Below are 21,900 nucleotides of genomic sequence, written 5' to 3'. Positions count from 1 at the left end.
CATCAATATAATTTTCAGATAAAATATCAACATTCTTTCTCAAAAAGAATATAATTTTCTTCTTAGAGAGGGTAAGTTTTTATCTCCATTGAAAATGCTTGTTGGGTGGAGTACGTTTGTGATTTGCTCGACATGTTGCAGACGATAAAGTAAATTGCGGTCAATTGCGAAAAATCGTAACAATATGTTATTCGACAGAAATTGCTGTTCGATCTAATAGCTCGAACTACGCGAACTAGCTCGAATAGCGCTATCTAATGGCTCGATTGAAAATCGCTCCACTTATCCGGTTTACCGCTACAAATTGCAACAACACTTGTGCGTTAATGATGCACTGTACATAAATTTATCTTGCGTTCAGAATGCATTTTAAATGCTCGGGATGCAAGATAAATTTACGTACAATGCAATTCGCATTCGTTAGTGTCCTCGAATACACTTCGTTCCGGTATATAAAGATGTCAATTTCGCGACCCGACGCGTGCAAATTTTTCAATGTCACAACTTGCACGGTAAACTTGATAGACTCGTAACTTTTCGCGCATATGTTACTTCTCAAACTAAAATTTAGATGAGTACAGTGAAATAACGATTTATATTTCACGGAGAAAAAAATTGTAATTAATCCGCAGGATTCAGAACCTATTTCTATTACTCAATAACATCTCATAATTATCGCATTAACATAATGTACGTAAAGAATATTTTAAACAAAAAATTACGTTATATATGAATAAAAAATTATTTTTAAAGCGTAACTGTCAACATTTTTCAAATCGAAATTTTAATTCTCAAATTCTTTCTCCATTTTCTTATACATAATATTAATAAAGTTGAATTTATAATCATGTAAAATAAATAACATATCAGAAAACAAACAAACAATATCAGAATAGAATAAAAAAGAATATAAATTATATGACAAATGAACAACATGGTCATGAACAATTGCAGATCTATATAAACGAGTTTGATACGAATCGACTAATTCATCAATATCATCAATTATTGTAGATTAAACATTACTGTCATGTTATATAATAATATTCTACGAACATTGGTATTTCAATTGCAAAGCTGCGTTCGAACATTTATATATATCATTATTATTTACTCCAAATGTAATCTATATATAATTATATTTTATAATTAAATTAATAATTACATTTTCCGAGGTTAAATCCGGCACATTGATGGCTGAATTGAATCATTATTGCAGCGTTACAAAAGAGATTCATATAGTACAGTTCGAATCATTACCTGTTACATAGTTGCAAAAGAGATTCATAGAGCGCAGTTTAAAAAAGATGAAAGCCGAAAATATATAGCATACTTTAATTATATGAAAGTAATTCAAAGCTTTGATCGATCTAACAGAAAATTTTAATTCGAAATTATATCAGAAATTTATGAACTAATAATAATGTATATATCCACAGCTTCAAAACAGTTTGCATATTTTTTTATTGTATCGATAATATTGTAGTAATCAAATTTTACTCGCATAAGCCGATAATTTAGATGAGTAGAAAATACGACAAACTCTGTCGGAAGTAAAAGATATGTTTTATCATATGCCCGGATAAGCAATTCTTTTTCAGATCGATAAGATTGTACCTGCAGCGTCGAACAGCGCACGTGCCAAGTTTTTTCTTCCGCTCGAGTCCAGGAAAACACGTATATATTTATCGTCGAGATGCGCAACGGAAGAAGGGAAACGTAGGATATTCAAGCAGAACTGTTTTAGATTGAGACACCACATTAATCTTCGTACCTGCAATCATCGACAAACCTTAATAAATAAGATCTCAATAAATAATTAATATTATGTTGTATATGGCAATATCATTCATCTGCTTATTTATTTATTCATCTACTTATTTATTTGTCTCATCATATACGTAGTAATTGTTGTGGTTTGTATTAATAAAAAATTACTCATATATAAATTTGTCCATATTTGTCCATAATTATGTGATCTATTTATTTGGCACAATTAAGCTTTATATAATTCCAATTATATTTTAATTATATATATAAATTATAAATATAATTTTTCGTATAATAAAATTTTTTACATGACAAAACATATTCACTCATACTGAAAATGGAATCTGTTTGAATATATTAATATATATTTGAATATATTAAAAGTCGATAAAAACACAATCAAATAATAATTTATATCGTAAATGAAGGTATTTCTAATTTGAAGGGAAAACAATCAATGATTTATATAAATATAACTTGAACGAGAAAGAGAGAGAAGGAGGGGGGATATGCATGTAGGCGCAAGAGCATCAAACATTTAACATATGAATTTAGATACATGATCGGAGCATATATAAAAAATACATATATGCTCTGAAATATGCACTTATTCATATCAAAATATTAATAATCTTATACATATGCATGCGTATTTTTTTCTCTCTTTCAAACTACGGCATATCATTGATAGTTTTAATTTCAAATTACTAATCGATACGATATAAATTATGTTATCTATTTATCCTTTTGCGTTCAGTTAATAAAAAATTGTTCCAAAGTACCGACATTATTTACACAATAACAAATCCTTTTATAAAACACAATTTCTGATTAAATGAATTATTTACCTATTAAGTAGCGCTGTCCATATACATATCGTATAGACATTGATTACATTGTATTCTCTCATTATACACTTACGTAAATAAAATAAACTCGCGAGGAAATCTACTCGTGTGTTGAACGCGCCATATTTACGGGAAGTTGAAGGAAAGAACCGTTTTGCGGAATAGAGCTCCATCTATGTATCCTCGACAAACAGTTACGAAAATAACGGTCGATGTGAGATTGCTATAGCGAACTGCTTTACTCGCTTAAAGTTACCTGCATTATCTACCACCCATAATGGTTGCGCGTAAATTCAACTGTCGCGCTGCAGTAACATAAATAAAGTATCGATCGGAGTTTCGGAGTATCGGAGTATCCGTATATTTTCTTCCGATAAGCAAGGAATACGCTTGTTCAAGTAGTACGAATAAAGCCCGTGGAATTTACTCAAGACAATTCATACGTTTCATTCTCTTCTCATATCTCTTTATAAAATATGCAAAAAAACATCTTAATTAATTTAATATTTTTTTTCAAATTATTATCGAAAAAAAGGACTGAAATTATCATCTCATATTACATCTCTCATATTTGAAATTGTTGAAAAACCACAATAGATTATTAGACTTCAAAAAAGATATTCAATATTTAATAAAACGTTAATATTTAATTATTTAATTAAATTTTAATACATTTGATATGGTATATATTCCTCAAAAAATTACAAGTAAATTTGATATTATTTGATTTGATATTGAAGACATATTTTATAACATATTCATATATCATTATTTAATCATATATATATATATACATATATATATTATGTAGATTTAAACCGCTGTTGCTAATACGAAATTGGATATAAAAATATATATATGTAGAAAACAAGAGAGCAAAATCTGGAAAAATGTTCAAACAGATTTAAAGTGCTTTATATAAAATTATATGTATAAAGAAACATTCCCGCTTTCCATTAAACTTTAATTTCCAATAAATTGTGTTTTAGCTCTTTATAATATAAAAATTATAAATAATAATATTACAATACACATTATACAGAGTTCTCCAAAAGTCCAGAAATGGTCAAATATCTCAAAAACAAAGCATTTTCGAAAAAAATGTTCCAGACAAAAGTTTTAAGGTTTTAAATTATTAATTCAATACTTTTACGCACAACATAATGAGAGGTGTCAATTGGTGTAAAGAAAACATAGTTGTTTTTAAGAAAAAATATGTAATTTGCAATTAACAGTTACAATTATTTTTTAAAAACAATTATATTTTCTTTAGACCAATTGATTCCTTTCATTATTTTGTGCATAAAAGTATTGAAGTAATATCATCAAAAAATGAATTTTACGAGATATTTTATAGTTTATGTAAAATTAAGAAATTATTTCTCATAACTCGAAAAGTACTAAGCAAAAAAAATATTTTAGTGTTTTGGAAAGCTCTCGAGATAAGCTATAAAAATATGCTATGAAAAATAGGGAGTTCCATCTAAAAAAAACAAAGTTGAACTCCATATGATCTTGACTCTTCCACTCAATGTCAAATAGATATGACCATTCAATAGAACTTTTAAAAGCTTAAAACTTTTGTCTTTGAAACCTTGAAACATTTTTTTCAAAATGCTTTGTCTTTGAGATATTTAACCATTCTTTTAAGACTCTTTTGGAGGACTCTGTATAATGTAAAAATTAAAAAGATCACTAAGCCATCAAATATATTAATTTGAGGAAAAATGATCAAATATTAAAAAATATTATCATTGTATAAAAAATACATCGTATTAAAAAATAAGGAAAAGTTCAAATAATCGTATCACGATTTTTCAAGTTCTGTATCAATGATGTCAGATATAGTCCAGTCTCGTTATTCTATAAAATATTTCAATACTTTTTATATTAGGAACATATATTTGTTATCTTGATTATTAAAGTTATAATGTAAAAAAATATTCTTTATAATTTTTATATTGTAAAGAGACAACGTATCTTAATGGAAATCATAGATTTCTTTACATATATAATTTTATATAAAGCATTTTATATAGTGGCAAAATGTCATTTTTAAGACTTCAACTTGAGTTATAATTATTCATAAGATAACTAAAGATAAGATAAATAAAACACGTTTTTCACAAAAATTGACAAAAAAAACTTATTCTCTAGAACTAACTAAGGAGTTTCATCATAATGTCGATCAACTTCGAACATAATTTAAACTTGCTCTTTATCTCCTTTTATTCTCGTTCTAAGAAGACCTCTGGGAATCGGTTAAACTGAAATGGAAATTACCCAAAGTCAGTGAAGCCGTCCGTAACGCCCTGGTTAATGAATGAATGCATTTACGACTATAGAATCAAATAGATTTTCTTCTCAGATTATAAAAGAATGGTGAGTCTAATGATCGTAATATTCATTTTTTTCTCGTTATTATTAATGTAATGTTAATTAATCTTTCGTAAGAATAGTATGTGCATGTAAATTAAATTAAAAAATGAAACCAACAAAAAATAAACTGAATACGTATTGAATCTTTACGTATATATGCTATTTAAATATTATACTTTATGTAAAAATATAATAATAATAAATAGAATAACTACTAGGGTTTGATAGATCCTACTTGCTCCGAGTTATAAAAATAGATTATCTGCATAAGGGATAATGGTGTAAGTATATACATGCTATACAATATTTACATAGCATTCAAGACTGTAAAAAAAGTGTTTTTATCTTGCATTACATGAAATAACCAGTCAATTTTTTTACCTTAAATTTAGATAATTTAAATTTAGACTTAATTCAGACTTAATTTTTTTTTTATACAAATATATGAACTTCACTGTTAAATAAAATTTAAATATTTTTGAAGAACTTATTAAAATAAATATAAAACAATTTGATAACTTTTCATATTTATCTTCATAGAGAGGAGAGAGAGAGAGAGAGAGGGGAGGGAGGGAGGGAGGGAGGGAGGGAGGGAGGGAGGGAGGGAGGGAGGGAGGGAGGGAGGGAGGGAGGGAGGGAGGGAGGGAGGGAGGGAGAGAGAGAGAGAGAGAGAGAGAGAGAGAGAGAGAGAGAGAGAGAGAGAGAGAGAGAGAGAGAGAGAGAGAGAGAGAGAGAGAGAGAGAGAGAGAGAGAGCGCTATTAATATTTATAGTCGTAAAATGACTACATAAATTTCGTGCATAAAATGCAACGGAAACATACTGTAATATTTATATTTTGCACATTACTGCGAATAAGCACACATGTATGTAATTCATATCCATGCATAAATATTAAATAGACATTTAACTACCTCAAAAATAGCATATTTAAATATTAGAAATTAAAAAATGTAAATCATATAAATGTTAAAAAGTATTATTCAGTTTACCAGCATATTTTATGTAAATTTGAGATTTATAAGATTAATCAATTTTTCCTGAATTGATTTCCAGATATATACGCGAGAAATATATAATAAATTATGTAGAAATATACACACAAATGGCAAATTAATGCACGTGTGATCGATATAGCATCTGCTTTGTGATTAATAATCATTAGTTACGCAAAATATTTAGATGTATATTTAACTTAATTATACAAATTAATACGCGCAGCTTTATATAATATGCAGTATTAATCATCGCTTGTATCGTACATTCTCTGCACACAAATCAGTTTTCATGCGTCATCAGAACCGGAAATTGTGAAGTAATTGCTTAATTATGACCAACTGAAGAGCTTATCGCAAAATACCGATGATTTTCAATTAAAAATAGTGAACAAAATATTGTAACAATATAATTTAAATGCATACACACATACACACTTTTTTTGTAATTCGTCGGACACACACACACGCACATACGTACATAATGTTCAAAAATCACTAAAGAATGTGAATAAACATAAATAACTTTTAAAAACAAAAATTGCAAAAAATGTCATATCTAATATAAAATATGTAAAAATGTATAATATTAAATCTAATGTGTATTGACATTTATTAATCATAGTCATCAATCATATATAATTATAATTACCATTATTAATCAGCAAATCATAGATAGTAAATATACCTTCAAATGTTAAGTATACTTGCTAAAAGAAATGTTGCATGCAATTTTAATAAAATAATTGTCTTTTCATGTGCTCGTACAAATCGAAATCTGCTGCGTAAATTTCTAAAATGAATTGACATTTCTTACGCGCGTAATTATAACACATGGCGCCTATTTACAGCATAGTATAGAATAGTAGAAGTGTCAATAAAGTTCAAAAAGACATTGAATAAAAATATCTAATAACTCTTCAATTAAATTATTGGCTCCTCGCGAATCCAGAAACATGAAAGCAAATGCAAAATTTTTATTCGTCTCGAATGAGAATTTTACTTCGATACAATTTTGTTTAGATACAACAATATATTTTAATATATTTTAATTTTGTTTAGTTACAATATCGAACATTAAGTTTTAAAATAAAAAATTATGACAGAAATGAATCATTTGAAAAAATAATTAACATTTTCGTTGGCAAAGTCGTGAATCGAAATCTCACAAGAAACACACAACCCTATATGTTTATTTTGTATATTTCTCCTAAAATATTTCGCATTTAATATATTATTGTTTATTTTAAGCGTTAATAGTATGAAAAATAAAACTATTTGCTTATTTGGAAATATTGTGTTATTGTAAAATATACATTTTTATTTATTATTTATTATTCGATTCAATGAAAAATTTTATATAACATATAAAAATACCTTATAATAACGTTTTTTTATTTTGTTACAACTTCATTGTTATTATTATATTTTTCTTTTGTTCTCAGTAAGAAACTTACGAGGGGTTCGTTAAGACAGAAGAATCTTTATCGGCTCATCCTGACACAAGTAGAGAAAAAAGAAGAAATCGGAAATTATATAGACGGTGCACAATGAGTTGGATATTAAACTACGACCCTTAATTAACATTTAATATGTTGGTGAGGAATTACTCTCTTCGTCAAACGGCTCCGATCAATATAATCTGAAAACACAAATTGCCATTGTGTTCTCTCCCATTCATCACATAATCTAAAATTCAAACAAATCGGAGGTACACAGTTATTTTTGCGACTTTTGCGTTTAGAAATAAGCTTTAATATAAAACACAACGTACTTTATGCAATTAACAACCAACAGAGTTTCAGGTCAGCGGTTTAAGTATAGCGTAGACTACGTAATTAGGTTGACACGTCACCTCGATATAAAACGTACTAGAGTGTACAAGAATTATCATTAACCTTTGCATCTATGCATTCTTGAATTAATTTTAAACTGCTTTTTTTAATAATAAATCTTCTCATATCTCTCTTTTTATCGGCTTTCAATTAATCCAAATAATACTTTTCAATTTAAAAAGATTATAAAAAATGATTTTTTCTTATATTATTCGATATTATTCTAAAGAAAACTGACAAATCTCCAGATTTTAGTTAGTGATCAGTTTCTAAGAGATTATATAAGATTCCCATTGTCGTCTCCAAAAAAATGTTCGATTATTTCCTACTTTAAATATTTTCTTTACATTTATATGGCAGCTACATTTTTTGATTATCAGAATCCTGAAGTGTCACGTGAGAGTGCGCTATTAAAAGAAAAATAACTGTAGGAGGCGAAAGGCTCGGGCAGTTGACCTTTTTTTATCGAATCGCAAACCTCTTTTACGTGGCTTATTATCGACTATGCATACGTGAAAACGAGGGTTAACGTCGGGTCCGATGGTAATCGTGTCTAACGGACGATGCGAGCCCCGAGTCGTTTCTACATAACTACCGCATGGAAAATTAAGGCCGTTCCAAATTGGGACGATTTCTGCCAACGATTCCGAATGGAGCGGAACGTTGTTCGCGAGATTTACGGGCGAATTAATCTGAATAAAACTTTGATATTTGCCAAGTCAGAACACGTCGGCAGTTAATCCGGCCGCTATTTTATAGCGTTCCATTAAAGCTACTAGCGCGATTACCGACATCTCATGCAAATATTTATTCTTATATATACGACTTTTCTCAGAGTGTGTCATTAATCTTCGCGGAATAAACAAACACTGATGTTTTGTTCGATAAGCTCGAAATGCAGGTATGATTATAACAATCGAAAAGATTCATAAAAAAAGTAATATCGTATATGAATTTCTTAATAAATACACATGTCGTACACACACTGGGAGTCGCAATCCATCTACTTCAACAGTAGAGAGTAGCTTTGCATTATAACTTTCGCAATTTCGCCGAGAAATTGCGTCCCCGAAAAAGATTTCGCTCATCAAAAAAAGACGCCAAAGATAAGGGAGGGAAAACAAAAATCGGAAAATCGTGGACGTATGGTAGGTCCTCTGCATCATTTCCATATAATATTATTCATCGTTTATCAGACAGACATCCCGGATATTTCGCCGTGCAGATACATTTCGTGATATCTCGATATTTATGTCGGGTGTCCCTCAGACAGCTGACATTTAATCAATGGCGAGACGGCACAAGAGAGAGCGAGAGAAAGGGACAGAAGGGGGCAGGAAAAAAAGAAAAGTTTCCCCGCGCGCGAACTTGATCTATGTAAAGTCTCGGGTGTGTGGGTGCAACTCGTTGCGAGACTTTCGCGGCGAGATCAAATTTTTTCGATAGCACGATACAGGACGACGGGGGCGGCCGCGCCCGGGCCCTTCACTCTTCGCGCGCGCGATAAACGTAAATGAGGGACCCCCCTCCCTCCCTCCCGCCCCTCTCTGTCCCTTTTTCTCTTTTTGCTCTCACCATTAGCCTTAGCTAACACGTAAAGGTTTTCAGCGCGCGTTCCATAATGGATCAATAGCGATGAACACACAACGGCCGGATAGGCTGAATATAGATACACGGAAGAAGTACAAGGTGAAGTATTATCATTTGTCGTCCCTACACTTTCCTTCCATCTACGACCGTGTTGCCGTCGCCACTAACACGCCCGTAATTTATATCTTTAGAATAACGTCGCCGGGGAATACTTATCGCTAACATAGTGGATACGTTCGGGGAGCTCCTGCCGCCTCTATCGCAGATTAGTGAGGAGTTTTAAATAACGCGTCAAGTTTCTTTCTGCAATCCGTTAAAGACTCGTGTCACAAGATTAGATAAGATGCGTATCTCTCGCTAATTATCGCGCTCGTTGTATTCATTACTCTATTTAATTCAGTCGATTATATATTGACTGAATTAAATAGAGAATTATTAGGAATTATTTTTACAGATATCTCATAATGTTTGTTAATTTTTAATTGGAAAGCTATGTGAGTTATCCGTTGTACGTATAATGTGATTTTATCATTGAAATCATTGAATATTCACCTGTTTATTGAAAAAACTTGGGATATAAAATCTATATTATTAAATCTATATATTGCAGTTTGAGAACAAAAGACTTATTTTCATTAAATATAACAATTTCGATTTCGAAAAGAAATAATATTATCATTTCGTTTCCTTCGGTTAACATCTGAAATAGCAAAAAAATGCATAGAGAAGCATAGACTGTTTGTGCCCCATTTAACTTACTTTACGTTATTACGCAAATTAAAAAATTCCCTATGCGTGCTCAACGCAGAAATTAAATAATCAGATAAAAATAGATACATGGATGTTGCGTTCTAATTAAACTCTCTTAAAAGAATTACACCAATGCATCAAAAACAAGCTATTATTTATAAAACAACTTTTATTAATTTTTATTAAATGTTTCCCAAGTAAATGTATTTACCATATTTGTTTATGTAAATTTAAGTTATCCGAGATTTGTTTTGATTAAACACCATAAAGTAATAATAATTTCAAACTAAGGCAACTTTTTTTTAAATATCATATCATATTCAATATTTTCCTTATAAAGGGGAATATTTTTAAAGCGTAAAAAATAAAGTAAAATTAATACTTATATCTTATATTATTGTGCAAAATCAAAATGTCGTTTATTCGCGCGATATTTTTTGCTAAATATAAAGCTACAAAAGCGTCGTATTGAAAATCATGAGTAGATATCAAACTCCTCATATTTAAAAGTACTTGCAAAATTGAATGTATAAAAGGGAATATGATATTAATTACACTTGTTATTGCAAATGATTTTCACAGTGATTGTATCTCTGAAAGGGCCGCGGCAAAAAGGTCGGCTTTTCACGAAACTATATCCAGATACACGATTCTCCTCTCTCCATTTCGCGGTTTTATCGGAATTTCGAACATTACGCGCTCGCGTTCGGAGCTTTTTGTGATAGTAAGTAAAACCGCGGGTACGTCACACACTTGTCTAATTAGCGAAACGAACACATAAAGCGAAGTAGGCTTGAATCTCAGAATAGAAATTGTTACATATTCTCAGGGATACAAGTTCCTTTAGGAGATGAAGACTACGAGGGAATGATATAAGACCACGAAGAAACTTCCTTCGAGAGAGCTATGAATTAAATAAAAGATAAAATTTTTATAAAGAAACGGTGTGAAAAGAGCTATACACGCAATTTTAAATAAATCTGACACAAACATAAAAATAAATTAGTAAACATTCATTCTACAAATATTCAGTACATATATATAAACATGAAATAACGTAATAATTGCATATATTATTATATATTTTATAATTTAAAAAATTTCCATTCTTTTAAATTATATAAAAAAAATATGTAAAAAAATTTTATAGCTTTTTTAATGCTGCAAGAATTAAAGACTGCAGAAAAGGTAAACTTAGTCCATATATGGATAATCGATTATATTAATACTCACAAAAAAATCATCATCCACTGTGCTATATAAAAATAACAAAAAATAATATAGAGCAAAAGAGATATGTCTGCAAGATTATTCATGAGAAAATTTTTCTTTACTCGTCACATCCAAGTTTTAGAACTAAACCGTCTTAAAGCTTCAGAAAACGTATAGGAATAATGCAATTTCATTTAATCGTGCATCAAATAAATGAATATATATGTAAATTGTGAGGGAATTCTATGGAACAACTTCTTTCATAAAAAAATCTTTTTACACAAAAGAAACATAAATCTTCTTACATAAATCTTCTTACATAAAAGAATCTTTGTGTCAAATATATTCATCATTTTTTTGCTTAGACGACATTAAAAAATTAAATTTTACAAATTAATACTTCGTTTTATATGTAAATGAATATGTAAATTGAAATAATCATTTTCTCTTTTTAGCCAGAGTTATGGAATTTTTGATTAAATATGTAAATCAGGATGTTACACTACGTGAAATAATGAAGATAATAATCACGCGTTTCAGAGAGAAAATTTCAATTAATTTTGAAATATTATATAAGTTTTCGATTTATATGCATATATGTATGTGTATGTACATATGTGCATATAACCTTATATGTAAATCAAACTAGAAGAAAGAGAACAGCGCGTGGAAGAGATTTATAGAAGGTGTGTGCGGCATTCTGGAATCCATAGTTCGTAGTAGCGGAAATTGAAACGATTTAAGGACCTATATTATCTGCATGAAAGATAGGATAAGCTTTGTCTTCCCGCGCCATAATCGCTTTTCCATTGAGGAAAAAGGTCAAGGTGTAGGATACAAATAATCGTAAAAATATCTCTTACACTCTGTTCTTCGATAGGATATCGATGCTTTTAATGCTACGCTCCAATAGAAAAGCCATCTCATGAAAGATGTAATTTAATCCGCGAATGAATTATATGACCACCGTACTCATCTAAAGCTTTTATAATTCGCGATAGAATTAAAGAAATTTAAGATAGAATTCCGTTTATATAATTTTATCTGCATATCTTGATGTAAATATGTGCATCTTGATATGTAATTTGTATATATGTATATATGTGTATATATGTTTTTTTTTTATATTTTCTGTATTATACGTCGCATATAAAATTTTATTAATAATTTGTCTAAAGTAAGCTCGAAATATCTTTGTCGCAAAAATTACGAACTCTATTTGCTTACACTTTCAGTCGGCTAGAATATGTAAATGCTTCTATAAAAGTAGATTTTCATATATATATGTAGACGTGTATACGTATTTTAATTTAAAACATCGCGTATTTAATGATTCGAGCATTAACCGGTTATGTCGGAAAATCCCCAACGATTTTCAATCCGTCTTCTTTAGTAAGGACGCTAGTTAATATATATTGATGAGTGAGAATTAAAACTGATAATCGATTAATAATTTAGTAATTAATTTGATAAATAAAATGTATATTCCCCTTCTTCAATATAATAATAAGCAACATGTAAACAAGCATATCTAAAGCTTTCAGAAATATGTTAACATATTATATCAATAAAGAAACTTTATTATGATTTACAAGTTACTCACATTATTTTTTTCTTAAGAAATTTCATTATAATTTACGAGTTACTCATGTTATTTTTATAATATATTATTCTCTTATTATTTTTATAACATGTATAAAAAATCTAAAATTATTGGAAAATATATTTAGAAATAAATCGCGCGAATAAATATTGAAATATAAAATCAAGATATTAATGTCCATAACCATGTATGAGGATAGTGTATATATGAATGTAAAAAAATTTAAGAAGCATTTAATGTTACTTTATCATCATTCTTTTTAATTAACTATTTAACTAGTAAATTTTTATTTCTTTGAATTTAAAGAAACAAATTCAATATTCTTCAATTATTACATATATATTATATTTATTGATAATAATTTAGAACTATTTCTCAACACAATTATGCTTTAGAAATATTAAATATTCTTCTAATAAAAAGTTAGCTTTCAGCATTAATATACTGGAAACAGAATGTGTCTAAAACCACGGACTCTTAATTAAAGAGTTATTTCTGTCCATTTGAGTCGTAATTTTCGAATTAATGAAGAGAAATAGGCTTTCTTATCTTCCAGGCGTGGGAGCCCTAAGATTTTTTTCGTGCGTGACATAAGAAGCAGCTTCGACTTTTCACATTTGTTGTTTCCTTTCCTGTTTCCTTCTTCCATCACATGTTTAACGCGGTTTTTTTCGGATTTCTATCATTTCATTTGCATCGCAATGATCACATTAATAGAATAAAATTAATTTTAAAATATTTTTTATATACATATATATTTCGAATAAATTAAAAATATGTTGCTTTTATAACCGTGTACGTATGTTTCTATTCGACTTTTGTATCAAATAATAGATGAAAGAACAATCATTGATCGGTATTGATGAAAAAAAAAAAAAACAATATGATGATTAACCATATATATTCAGATTCATTATCTTTTTTCTATCAAACTTTACAAATATCGTGGAAGAGTTTGAAATTTCTATATGAAAATGGCTGTGTCTCTCTAAAAGAGAAAATCCATCAATAAATTTTCTGTTTGAAAATTAACCTGCACGAAACACTGCAGCATAAATCTTCAATAAAATCGATTGTTAACGTAACTATAGTTAATATTTTCATTGCATTTTCTGCTCTAACACGAGAAAATTTGAAGGAAAATTGGATCAAACATTGCTCGAAGAGATCAATATTAGGTACTGATGGATGAACACAATAACTGTTGACAGTTACATATATACATTGTGTAATTTATCTTGTTATATAATCTATATAAACGCTGTCAGCATTTTTTACATAATATATGAAAACAATACGCGAGTCGTATGTGTAATGCTTATAATATCACTGTTTTTTCTCTCTTTTTTTAAATCAATTCATTAATCTTTAAATTCTCATATTTCTTTACTTTCTCAATGTTAAACTATTTATATTATTATTATTCTATCTTATTTTATATTGCTAAAAAATATCTTATAAAAAAGTTCAGTTATATTAAAGTCAATAATAATTAATATTTCTGCTTTTTTATTTAAGATATTCACTGATCAATTAATTTAAACTGTATTTTTTCACGTAATTTATAAGTCGCTAATAATTAGATAAAATTGCTCATATACGAAAAATCTAAATAAATTCTTTACTTTGCATCTTCGCTTGTACATATTGCTTCGAAAAATTTATATATTTTTATAATTTTCTATCAACTCTTGATTAAATAGCTTAAAATAACGTGAAAATATGTATTTCTATTATAAAATATCAATTTTTAATATTTGCTATAATGCATTAAGCAATATCGTACACTATTATCCTCCTAAATTTTCTTTTGTATCTGGAATAGTATTGTTGCGCAGCTAAGGTGTTAGTCTACGACATAATTCTGGTGAGCAATACAAAAGCAAGAAATTGCAACGTGGAACAGTGCCAAGATAGTTTGATCCACTGATTTTACGCGATTGTGTAACCGACTAGCCTCGGGCGATATATTCGCTGCCTCAGATCGTTATCATCTTTGCATATTACCATCGCATCTGCCTAACCCTGCGCAGGATATGCTTCAAAGGTATTGCCGAAATAATTTGGGCACGCAACCATAAAAGGTAATTTTTAAACATCTTAATTATGCAAAAGTCGTCGGTTGTTCTTGTGCGAATATAATCAAAGATTTTATCTTTGTATAAGATAACGAATTCGCCGAATTTCAAAATAAATAATCATTCTTTATCTTCATTTTTTTAAATTTATAACAGCTAAAAATTTATATTAACACAAAAAGTTTCATAAATATATTGCATCTTTTTTATCTCGCGTCAAAAGAATTGAAATTAACACTATTAAATTCTTATCCAAGTAAATCAGATTTAATAACTTAATTATTCTCAATTATATTAAAAAGAGTTAAATGTGTTTTATGTAACTACATAATGTAACTTAAAAAAAAAAACTAATTTTGAAAAAAAAAATTAATTTTCTAATAATTTCAAAATTGGTTTAGAATGTCGAATATTTATAAAAAATTAATTTTTAATTTCGCATTTTATTTGTAGTTAACTACTTTAGTTGATTTCAAAAACAATTTTCAAGTACTAATACATTTTTATTTATTTATTTTTTTTTTATTATATGAACTCTCTTTCTCGGATTAAAAAAGAACTTATCATTTTTATAAATAAAAACTTTACTGACATAAAAATAAGAAAATAATCTCTATGTTTATGCATGAAAAATTGCAATAATTAAGATAAAAAAAGATATACTTTTCAAATATCTCCATAACATCAAAAATTAAACTCAATGAAATTATATTAGTACATAACTTCAATTTTTGATATAAAATAAGATAGGTCTAATCGTATCTATAAGTGTGTATAAAGGACCGTTTAATAATAAAACTAGCAATATCGTGAAAATTATCTAATAAGCATACAACGATAAAAGATAAAAATAAATGTGAAGAAAATATCGATGGTACAATACACTCACACACGTAGAAATGTTTGAACTGGGGAATAATTCGTGAATTACACGAAGATTTATATTGTACGAGTCTCAAATTCCGATCACGATAGCAGATTTTTCAGTGCCAAAATCAGTGTACGATTGCATCGAACAACGTAAGCTGCTCGACGAATCATATTTCATTGTGCATTTGGCAGCAAAACACGCCAATAAACTCGTCTTTTTTGGCAATTCTTTGGCTATAAAGGTCACGAATATAAACACGCCAGAAGAAAGAATTATTGTTCACCAAACAGAATATATGGACGTAAATAAAAGTTTTAATTAGACAAAAATTTCATTAGTCACAGTATAATAGATTACAGAAACTTTGTTAAACTATGCTAGAACGCATCAGGTTATGCCCAAATAGAATAATAGAGGACACCAAAGGATAATACTGAATGCGCAATAATTTACTGGCAAATACTAAGTAGACTAGAATGTCAAAACACATCGTGTCGAGACGGATTTTACTATAATACGCTACAGAATATGTGTATGTATGTGCATATCACATTGTGTATAGTTTCATAAGCGAAAAATGTTTCAAACATTAAATAGAATCTTTTTATTAATTTATAAAAGTAATTTTTGTTAACAATTGTATTTTTTTTAAACATCTCTTTGATATATTTTTCCTTGTTTTTAAATACACACACACACACACACGTGTTTAAAAATATCATAATAAAATAAATTTTCAATAATTTTAATTCATTTTAAATATATTTGTAATAATAAACACATGGTTTAGCATGGCCATTTGTCTCAGAGCGTGCAAAAATGGAGCATTCATGCTTCATAATAATATCGAATAGTAAATTTTAAGACGCGAAAGAACAAGCGTAATCTATTGCAGCATTGTGCATCTATTGTATACTCGTGCACTGCGAGCGAGCGTGTAAACACGTACATGTGAAGAAATGGAGAATTATAGTTCAGACATATTCGGAGCTATTTCGGAGGGGAAATGCGGTATATCTTAATAAATTGTGCTCTAAGAAGTATGAGCAACATTCCTGCTATTCTCCATTTACATATATCCTCCACGCGATGTAACATTTAACACGATGATACAGTAACAACCATGAAAGAAGAGTCTGTTCTAAATTAAATGCGAAGATCCACTATAAATTTCTAATTAAATTCAATCTAATTAAAAAGTATTTTGTCATGTAATCATTTAATCAAGATTTTATAGCGAAAGTAAAGATGCTTTTTAAAGGAAAACAAAGTTATAACAGATTTTTCGCTATACATTATTTAACTTTTATATTTATATTTTATACTCAATAATATGTACCCTAATAATTTATTTATATATTTAAAAAACTCGCTTTGTACATGGTATATAATTTGTGACAAAATTCTCCTCCTAGAGTCTATTTTATTTATATTTTAATATTTCTATTTTTATATTTTAATGTATTTAGATATGTATTTTTTGTGCTTATATATATATACATGTATACTTTATACTTTTTTAAACTGTTTTCTGTATCATATAGTACGGAAAATTATGAAAAAATTCTCTACTAAATTCTTTGAATATCGCGAAGTATACATCGTCTAAAATTATAGATCTTTGCAAAAAATTAGGCATATATTATAAGTTGCATGTTAAAAAGGCACATTTCCTCTAGGATAGCCAAAAGCAAAACTCTAATCAAAATTGCAAAAAATGTAAAAATATAGTCAAATTGAATCATATACATCAATTGGAACAAAGTTATATCATTAACATAAATATAAATCTTTTAAACGCGATGCATGAGAAATTGTGAAAATAAAATTAATGGTGACAATTTCTTGAATATGCGTGCATGCACTTATACAAGCATAAACCCGATATTATCATGAATTATTAACTTTAAAAAGCTAAACGATGAATGAGACGTTGAAATTGAAATATGTATATTTAATGACTACAAATGTACAAATATTAAGGAATGAGTTCATGTTTCGCGAATTAACAGACACATGTTGGCTTTCGCATGTTTCCAGCAAATTTACGTTACGAAATGGTCTGTAAAACGAAGTCAATGAACTCTCATAATTTTATCGCGTGCTTAAGTGCATGTCGTTATTTTTTTATTTCAGCCCAACGACCATTACAAATATAGATATTTGGAATTAATTCTTTATCTCTCTTACATTTTTATGTCTAATACCTACACACGCATATATATCAGCGAAACAAATGGCAAAAATAAAGTGGAAAACAATTTCCCACCTGAATAGTTTTTCTCTATTACAACGTCGAGATAATACAAATGTAAATAAATCGAAAAAGAGATTTCGTTAACATCACATGCTCTTTAGTAATAATTCAACAAATTTTAAAAATAAAATGTCGAGATGTGTACCTGGAATGTTGAGCGAAAAATAATTCTTCCATGTCGAATATAACTCGTCTTTAACTAATCGAAGCGCAAAATACAGAATATAATTATAGGATTGCAGTAAAGAAAGTTGGAAATCTGATTTCGTTTCCTTAATATTCATCGAAGTCCGTGATCTTCAGAATCGCTCGTAATTCACGAGATTAAAAATTAAGTACGTCAAATTCAATTTTCCTTTTGTTACTTTTATTTTTTAAATTAGCTCTCACATTTACACTTTTTTCAGTTTTTAACAATTTTCTATACAAATACCGATTCTATTGTCTACAAAAATAACCTAATCGCTCATATTCTTTTTTACATCTTTTTAACTTGCACGATATATAAAACTCAATATAAAATTGCTTTTTTCAGATGGTATAAAGTATATTTAATTAATGTATATATGTATATACATATACAATGTGTGTGTTAAGTTTTGTTAGAAAACATTTATTCGAGTATTAAATGTTTTAAACTGTCCCATAATTTAGATTAAATAAAATCTATTTATTCAATAATAAAAATAGAATGGCTGACAATTGTGTTAAATTTTGATGATAAATACATTGATAAATTTCGACTAATTTTCTTGTCGATAAAAAAATATGGAGAGAATTCATGATTAATTGACGAAATTATATTTTCAAAGGTTCAAAAATTAAAATTCTATTTTGTAATAAGGTTCAGATAAAATCAATTGAAAAATATAAATCTTTCTTTAGAAAAATGGAATACGGCTTATTTATTTAATCTCTAAAAATTTAATTTGCAAGAAATCCGCTAATATATCTGCAATCGTGAACTATTTTAAATTGCTTCGATATTTTTTCTTTGATGAGAGAGAAATTCGCTCCAATTTAATAAAAAATCCATCAGCAAAACATAAATCACACAAAATCCGTCACAAAAAAATATTGTAAAATAAAGGATTAAAATTAAAGTTTATTAATCTTATGCAAAGAGACTTTTAGCTTCATAATTAAGTAAGGATTTGTTAAACCAAGCATATACGGTTCTAATTTTACTTTAACATCTTTGCGCAATGTGTAACTAATTATACAGCATCTTGCCGACAAACAAATAGTCAAGATAAGAAGGAAAAATTATACATATGAGCTCACTGTTGCGCAGTTTCATATTGTTGGATTCTCTACAAGAAAGTTCACTCGATACTTGGTATTATCGCATAATAACATAACTAATTGATTCATAATCACTTTGCAAAATTTTTCAAAATAAAAAGAAATACGATTTAAGATTATATTTAAATTTATAAAATTTTAATTACAATTGCTACTGAATTTATTACTTTACTATTTGCTTACGGTTGGCAAGATTTATTATTAAACCGGATCTACAGTGAACGATTCTCTATCTGTAGTTTTCATGTAAATGTAACACGCGAGAAAATAACGCGCCAGATTTATATTCGACCCATTCTTATTTTAAAATAGCTTTCGTCGCAATATTTAATCAACACAGGTAAAAGCGTGGAAATCAGGTGGTTTGTTCAAGTTTATATTGTAATAGTTTTATTCAAACATGTGTAATTATGATAAATTTATTACGCGTGCGCAAGTCGAAACAAAAATAATATTTACTTGAAATATTAATGGATAAATCACTGTTGTATGCATATAAATAATGGCAATATATTCATGACTTAAATATGGATTATACATTATACAATCCGGCGTTAAAAAACGCGACAAAAAATTCCCTAATACGCATTTGTCATAAATATTTGTAATAATTCTTCCAAATACGATACACATGAGTCTTGAGTAAACATATCGCGTAGTTGTATAACTTTAGAGAGCTAACACATATAATAAAAATTCTATCATGTTCAAGGATTGCGATAAAACGCACGGTGTGTGATGAAGTACGCGAAATCAAGCGCATATCGCGAAATCATATCCGTTTCTACGTAAATACGTGTCAACCGGAAGCGATTGTAATTATCATTGAGTTAAATAAAAAATAATATCTTTATTCCTCTGCTTGTACAAAACATATAATTTATGTAATTATTGTTGAATTAAATTACGAAATATTTCTAAAAAAGTGTCTTTCCAAATCTATGTGAAAGATTTATTAGAAAATTTTTATAGAAGACATGATATATAAATAAAAAATTTGGTATAATATTCGTGACATTTACTATTATGAAACCAACGTAATTTACATTTTTGTATTTCATAAATTATAATATTTGTCACTTAAAAATTTTTATTTCAAAAAAAATATTATGTTCTACATTTTTACTACTTTAATCCATTTTTATTTTTAGAAATGCAGTTAACATGTGACAATAAATAAAAAATTTGGTATAATATTCGTGATTTATCATTATGAAACCAACGTAATTTACATTTTTGTATTTTATAAATTATAATATTTGTCACTTAAAAATTTTTATTTTAAAAAAGATATGTTCTACATTTTTACTACTTTAACCCATTTTTATTTTTAGAAATGCAGTTAACATGTGACAATAATTATCACTAGGAAACTAAAGAGGAAAGAACAACGTGTATTGCAAATATTCTTATTTGCGACAATAAATATTTTTACGACATTAAATTAATGATGTAGGTAATGATGTAACAAATTATATATGATAAATAGTATGATCATGAGATATGCAAAATAATACTTAAAACAAGTTTCGCGGTTATATTTTTATATGTAATAAAAAAAAGGACTTTATACCCATTTCCAACCGTCTACCTTTCACATTATTATCTCGTTTATCATACATTTAGAAAATGTTATTTACGAAAATGTCTCGTACACGAGACATTTTCGTAAATAGCATCCTCTAAAAACAGCGGGTTACACTTGGTTGATTAGCCAAGAAGGATTGCGAAAGAAATAGAAGCAAAATGCGAGCTAATAAAATGAGATGGAGAATCTTGAAGAATAGAGAAACGGAATTAAACTCGGTGCTATACAATTCCGGATAATACTCGGAATGGAGCATAGTCCAATACGATGCTGATTGAAAATACGACGAAAACTCTTCGAGATGAGCCATTCATTATTCGTATTCCCCGCGATAGTGAATTTGGCATAATTATGTTTGCGATACGTTTCGATGATACCAAAAAAATAGTACACGTAATAAAAAAATAAATAAAAAACGATTGGGTATATATGCAATCACGAAACAAAATTTGATAATACTCCTACCGGCAAATATCGCGCATAAAATCTGGGGAGTATAAAATCTACATATTCGATATAAATTCAACAGAGCACGTGAGCGGGTAATAAAAGTACTAAAAAATTCAAGATATATATGACGGGACTTGCAGCATTCCTGATAACGCATTTGATATTTCGAAAATAAAATATAAAAATATTAATGTAAAATATAAAAATACTACAATATATATCTAAAAATATTTTAAATTATTACCCGATAAGAAAATCGATTATATACTCAACATTTTTTATTTCAAATTTGTACTTCACATAATATTATATTAAGTATCCTTATTTATTATTGATAAATTTTAATTTTATTTCTGTTTCTCTCATCAAT

General features: G+C 28.2%; 2 protein-coding genes across 7 annotated transcripts in view; both read right to left on the bottom strand.

Moving 5' to 3' along the window:
• The window catches only part of Nca (neurocalcin homolog), a 149,922-nt gene that overhangs the window by 126,297 nt on the left and 1,725 nt on the right, over nt 1-21,900 (bottom strand). The gene's annotated exons all lie outside the window — the stretch shown is intronic.
• Nucleotides 1-21,900, bottom strand: part of LOC145971776 (neuronal calcium sensor 2) — a 130,339-nt gene that overhangs the window by 106,854 nt on the left and 1,585 nt on the right. For 2 of the 6 annotated variants that reach the window (XM_083099810.1, XM_083099812.1), the window contains exon 1: nt 1,618-1,705. The exons of 2 other annotated variants lie outside the window; for them this stretch is intronic. The gene's annotated coding sequence lies outside the window, so the exon portion shown is untranslated. Of the gene's footprint in view, nt 1-1,617; nt 1,706-21,900 lie in introns of those variants that run through there. 2 more of the 6 variants (XM_083099817.1, XM_083099816.1) reach the window with 2 other exon arrangements.

The sequence above is a fragment of the Camponotus vicinus genome, unplaced genomic scaffold, assembly GCF_025532165.1.
Source record: "Camponotus vicinus isolate PSW18456_S1 unplaced genomic scaffold, iyCamVici1.0 SCAF_5, whole genome shotgun sequence".
NCBI classification, from domain to species: domain Eukaryota; kingdom Metazoa; phylum Arthropoda; class Insecta; order Hymenoptera; family Formicidae; genus Camponotus; species Camponotus vicinus.
This window is presented reverse-complemented; position numbering and strand designations above follow the sequence as displayed.